General features: G+C 43.4%; 1 protein-coding gene across 2 annotated transcripts in view; it reads left to right on the top strand.

Annotated features, from left to right (window-relative positions):
- The first annotated feature begins 1,314 nt into the window (after positions 1-1,314).
- MYZAP (myocardial zonula adherens protein) overlaps positions 1,315-6,168 on the top strand; it is a 134,892-nt gene continuing 130,038 nt past the window's right edge. For both annotated transcript variants that reach the window (XM_042252395.1, XM_060417890.1), the window contains exon 1: positions 1,315-1,561. The gene's annotated coding sequence lies outside the window, so the exon portion shown is untranslated. The remainder of the gene's footprint in view (positions 1,562-6,168) is intronic.

The raw sequence follows: 6,168 nt of genomic DNA, 5'->3' as shown, positions 1-6,168 counted from the left end.
TGAATGGCTGGACCAGGGGAGCTGTAGGGGCATCTGCAGAGAAGTCATTTACTTGTGTTGGAACAAACACAGCTTAAGTAGCAGGAACGGCACTGACCTGGGGTCTGAGGATGGCTCCCCAAGTCATGCTGCTCTTCCTATTAGCTGTGTAGCCACTAGCCCTGTGGGGCTGTTGAGAGTTTGAAGTGTAGCTAGTCTGAGAGCTTGAAATGTGCTCTGAGTGTAAAATACACACTGTATGTTGAAGTGTGTATTAATATCCTCAAATACAAAATATCTCAGTGCTATTATTAATGGTGACACTAATATGAATGCCGAAATGGTAATATTTTGGATATACTGGCTTCAATAAAATATATTATTAAAATGAATTTCACCTGCATCCTTTTACTTTTTGAAAATGCGACTCAGAAAAATTAAAAATACGTTTCTATTGGACATCACCAGTCTAGACCCTAGACCTAAGGCATTGCTTTTATTGAAAAGAACAAAGTCACTCAGGCTTGGCATCACTCTAGAAACTTGGGGAGAGGTGTTTGTACAATCCCAATGCCTTAGCTTTCATTTAGTGTTAAACAGCACCTTGTCTTTCAGGGACCCAAGCCCCCATAAAATCCACAGCTGCTCCTCTTCTGCTCTGCTTGTAACAAGCCAGCCCTCTGATGGAGGACCCATGTACACTTAGGGGCTCGGAGAAGATGTCAGGGGACCTGCAGGTCGTTTCACTCCTCTGGAAAGCTTGACAGAAAGAAATTCTACAGCCTCCCAGGTACTGCTGCCCTGCCTAGTGAGATCAGTGCTTTTTGGCTTGAGGTTTCTAGCAACCCAGTGAGACAAGGTTGGTGGTCTCAACTACCAGAAGCTCTAACTGGTGGTTGTAAATCTCTCTTACTAATGAAAATGTTGAAAAGTTAATTATTTGTTAAGATATAGCTGGATAGACAAAATCTTTCCAAATGTGCATTCTTAGAGAACATTATTGAAAGATGCTTCTGGTGATGGAAAGTTTGGGAAGCACCAACAGAAGTCATTGTCTCCTCCAGGGTCCTGGTCCTTGCATGTTTTGTTTCCACATTTGATCGGGAAGTGACGGAGTTTCCCTTAACTTTCCCCCAGGGATATGTTGTTGACACGTACATCCCTTGGAAGTTAATAGAATTTTGAGGTTTGGAAGACTTCAGTCATTTCTCCGTCTGGGATGATGAGCAACCTGTCATCACTGTCAGAGCCCCACGACCAACCCCCATGATCAGTCCTGCTCACACTGCACCGTGGAATGTGCCAAGCTTTAAATTATCTTGTCACTAAGAACTGAGAGTTGCAACTACAAATTCCTTAGTTTGTGCTGCAGCTCTGCATGTCACTGTCGTACTCAGAGAACCAGTTCTTCATGCTCCTTAAGACAACAGGCACCTGGACCCTCCCAGCGCAGTAACATCCCACTCTCCACGATCTTCACCCTTGGGGACGGCGGCATTGATCGGGAATTAAGTGCCCATGCTCAGGGGCAGCCTGCCTGGGCTGTGTCCACATACCTTTCTTACAGCCTGTGAGACCGTGGGTAAGTGATTTCATCTTTCTGGAACACATTTCCTTATCTGTAAGCTGGGGTTTCTGAGAGTACCTACCGTTGGGAAAGATGTGATATATAATTATGTATGGGCATATATATGCATATACATGTGATGAGATGATGTGGATCAAGCTTTCTATAGTGCTTGGTTTATGGATGCTCTCAGCAACTATTAACCGACCTTAGCTTTTTTTTTTAAAGCAAGATCTCTGTTTATTTCACATGATCTTTCAATAATTGACAGAACTTTTAAACTGACAGAAATACAAAAGTATAGCTTGAATTTATATAACCTCAAATGTATAAAGCAAAACTTGCAATTTACCAGAGAAAGAAAACAAGTTCCCAGCCATGAGCTTGTGGTGAACTGTTTTGTTTTTTTTTTTTAACTTTTTTTTAATATTGGGGTATAGCCAATTAGCGATATTATGATAGTTTCGGGTGGACAGCAAAGAGACTCAGCCACATATATACATGTATCCATTCTCCCCCAAACTCCTTTTCCATCTAGGCTGCCACGTTAGCTCTCCTTAGTTTTTTCCCTTTTGTTTTCTTTTTAGCTCTCTTTAGTTTTATTGGTCCTGTCTTTTCACCTGCTTTCTCCAGTGGCCACTGGGGCTGCTCAGAGAAAGCTTGAGAATCAGACTGCTCGTCTCTGCTACAGAATTACAATACCCCCTTACCCCCGCAGCTGTCCCTCCCCACAGCTTGGCCATCAGTGAGTGTGTGTGTGTATAAAAGTTTTATCCATAAATATGTGTGTCAGTGTGTATTTTTTGGTAACAGCTTTTTAAAGACATAATTCACATACCATACAATTTACTGCCTTTAAAATGTACAATTCAGTGGTATATTCAGAGTGGTACAGCCAATTTAGAACAGTTTCATGACTTCCTCAAGAAATGCCCATATCCTTTGTAGTCAATCTCCATTTTCTTCCAAGCCCCTCCAGCCCCAGGCAACCACCAAGCCTACTTTTCTCCTTCTCTCTATCTTGCCTTCTTTTAAAAAACAAGTATAATTGACACAGCATTATATCAGTTTCAGGTGTACATGATCTGCTGTTCAATATGTTACAAAATGATTACTACGGTAAGTCGAGTTAACTTCTGTAACCATATATAGTTATAGAATTTTTTTCTTGTGATGATTTATTTTCTTAGCAACTCTCAAACAAGCAATACAGTATTTATTGCCTATAGTCGCCATGCTATACATTACATCCCCATGACTTTTATAACTGGAAGTGCGTACTTTCTGACCCCCTTTCACCCATTTCGCCCATCCCCCAACCTCTTCCTCTGCCAACCATCCATCTGTTCTCTGTGTCTGTGAGCTTGGTTTTGTTCTGTTTTTTGGATTTTTCATGTGAGTAAGATAATTTGTCTTTCTGTGTCTGACTTATATCACCTAAGCTAACGCCCTCAAGGTCCGCGCACATTTTGCAAATGGCAAGGTTTCGTTCTTGTGGCCGACTCCTGTCCCACTGTGTGTCTGCGTGTTGTATGCCGTGTCTCCTTCATTCAGCTGATGCCAGGCCCTCGGGTTGTTTCTGTTCTGGCTATTGTAGATTACACCGCTATGAGCACAGTGGTGCATTTCTCTCTTCATGTCAGTGTTTTCGCTTTTTTGGATGAACCCCCAGAAGTGGTATTGCTGGGTCACGTGGTAGTTCTCTCTTTAATTTCTTGGGGAAACCTCCATACTGTTTTCCATAGCGGATGCACCCTTTTTTCTCTTCAGATCTGCCTAGTCTAGATATTTCCCATAAACAGAACCATATAATATGTGGTCTTTTGAGAGGAGGATTTAAATCAGCATATTTTCAAAAGTCATCCATGTTTTTAGCATCTATTAGCACATTGTTTCTTTCTGTGGCCAAACAGTATTCCATTGTATGAATGTATTACATTTTGTTTATTGATTTATCAGTTGGTAGACATTTGAGTTGTTCTACTTTTTGGCTACTGTGAATAATGCTGCTGTGAATATTTGTGAACCCATCTGTGAATGGCCACAGTTTTCATTTCCCTCGCCTACCTAGGAGTGGAACGGCTTGGTCTTACGTTAGGTCTGTGTTTAACCTACTGAGGAACTGCAACATTGTTTTCCGAAGTGGTTGCACCATTTTACATTCCCACCAACAATGGAGGAGTGTTTCGGTTTCTTCATATCCCTACCAACACTTGTTATTATCTGTTTGATTATAGCCAGTCTAGTGTATGTGAAGTGGTATCTTATTATGGTTTTTATTTGCATTTTCCTGATGGCTAATGATGTTGAGTAGCCAGGTAATCATTTTATCTAATATTTGCTCATTATCTCTTAGATTCTCATTGTGGTTCCAACCATTTCCCAAACTTCGCAATGTCCTAATTCCTTTATTTCCAGAGATCGCATCGCTTTTGCGATTCTTAACCATCTCCATGTGCCGATTCATTCTTCAACAAAATAGTTATTTAGCTTCTTTTACATGGCACATGCTAATGAGGGGGGGGATATACAACTGAGGGGCCACTTACAGTCTGATGGCAACATGTCACCGTGGGACTCCTCTGCTTAAAATGCTTCAGTGACATTTTAAAATTTAGGATAAAATTTATTAGCAAAAACCATGGCAACTGGGGTTCAGTGTATATATAAGTGTTAGGCCAGCCCAGTCACCTTCCTTGCTATTCTCCCTGCCTCATACCTTCTGCTCACATCTTAGGCTCCAAATGAGTAACACTTTCGTGAAGCCTGGCCGTGTCCTCCACTGCCCCTTCTAGACGGTAAACTTCTCCAAGGCAGACGAGGACTCTAATTCATCCTTGCATTTCCCACAACACTAGGAGAGCACTTGGCAACGTGAAAGTACTGAATACAATACCATATGCTGTACTTGATGCATTTACCACTTTAATTAGTAAGTGAATAGATGGCTAAATAAGAGAATGAATGAAAATATCTGGTTCTGCTGGGTGGTGCAAGATAGTTTAGTTTTTAGTTGGCTGAAGTTGGGCTCTACTCATTCATTTTAAACTAGCCTGAATGATATCCAGGCCTGCTGAACTGAGGTTGGCTTTATTTTAGTTGAGTATTTATAACTGTTACTGATGGTCTAAGAAGTTTAAAGTCATGGCATGTTCAGATTTGCTTGTGCCCTCTAGGGTTTTAAGAAAAATGAAATACAATGGCCTAACATAACATAAAATACCCACAGTGTGAATGTCTACATGGTGAACAGAGTCATGTTTGGGGGCCTGTGTTGAAATTTCCATGGACGTCTGGAGAGTAAAAAGTGTCCATTCCTGGTGCCCCTCCCCTTTCACTCTCATCCAGGCAGGACAAATGTCTCTCTCCACCCAGGGCAGGAACATGTTTCTTTCCGGAAAGCTTTGTTGAGGAAGGGATGGAGGGGGCGGAAGTGGGCTTCTCCTGGGGGTATCCAACCAGGCCTGGCCCCATGGGAGACAGGATGTGGGCCAGTTAGGCCCTCCAGCACCCCCCAGCCAGGCTGTTTCCTATTTTCAGAGGTCTGTAGGTTGGCTCACATTAGGCAACAGTGATAAGCACATTGTCCTGAAATGTAAACTGAGGAGGGAGGAAGCGCCTGGCATGGGTGATACATCCATCTGCTTATTCACTGAGCATGTTGTTTGGGGGACATAACGTACACTGTGGAGATGGTGTTTTCTGAGATGTTTGGAAAGATGATGTCCAGACGAAGAGCTAAGACATTGATGACATCTGAAGCAGGATGCAGGTCTCATAGCCAGTCTGAGCTTGCCCTGGGTCTTCCCTCAATTCCTTCCTCTATGTCAGGGTCCCCAGTGGTCCACGCTCTGACCACCACATCCCCAGCCTCTGGTGTCATTTTCCCCTCCATGCCTTCTCCAGGATCCCTTCTCATGCTCACAGCTGCCCACAGCTCCTCCTCCTCTGAGCCCTTCTCTCCACTTCCCTCCTAAAACTAAATAATTAGATGTTTGCTAATAGGGCAGGCTACAGCTCATGGGGTCGCAAAGAGTCAGACATGACTGAGTGACTAACAGACAGAATAGGGCAGTGGAAAAGGCTGTGGCACGCAGCCATCTCTGCTCCTCGCCTGTATTAAGCACTTTCCATGTGCCAGGTGTTTGACTTATATTATTCACTTAATCCTTACAACTTAAAAGACAATGATAATTACTGTTTTCTCCACTTTACAGTTGAGAAACTGAGGCTCAGGGAAGAAAACTGATAGCCCTGGTATCTGAATAATGGAGAGCTCTGTAATTTGCACTTACAGTCTGTTGCAGAGACCTCACTCTTATCCAATATATTATATTTCCTTTCTGCTGCCTGCCAGGCACGCCGTGACCGGGTACGCTGTGACTATCTGGCGCAACAGAGATGCATAAGGCAGCCTTACCCTTGAGCAATAGGGTTGCAAAGAATGATGAATGGAGAAGCACTGCAAAGGCAATGATGAAGAAGAGAAGCTGGGGAGATTGGGAAAGGGGGGAAGCGTGAGCAAAGGCGCTGTGCGGGAGGCTGCAGGCTGCTGGCCCCTGCCCCTCACTCCCCCGGCTGCAGGGAGCAGTGGATGCTGATGGCTGAACGGAACTGCCCTT

This window comes from Ovis aries, chromosome 7, assembly GCF_016772045.2.
Source record: "Ovis aries strain OAR_USU_Benz2616 breed Rambouillet chromosome 7, ARS-UI_Ramb_v3.0, whole genome shotgun sequence".
In the NCBI taxonomy this organism is placed as follows: Eukaryota; Metazoa; Chordata; class Mammalia; order Artiodactyla; family Bovidae; genus Ovis; species Ovis aries.
This window is presented reverse-complemented; position numbering and strand designations above follow the sequence as displayed.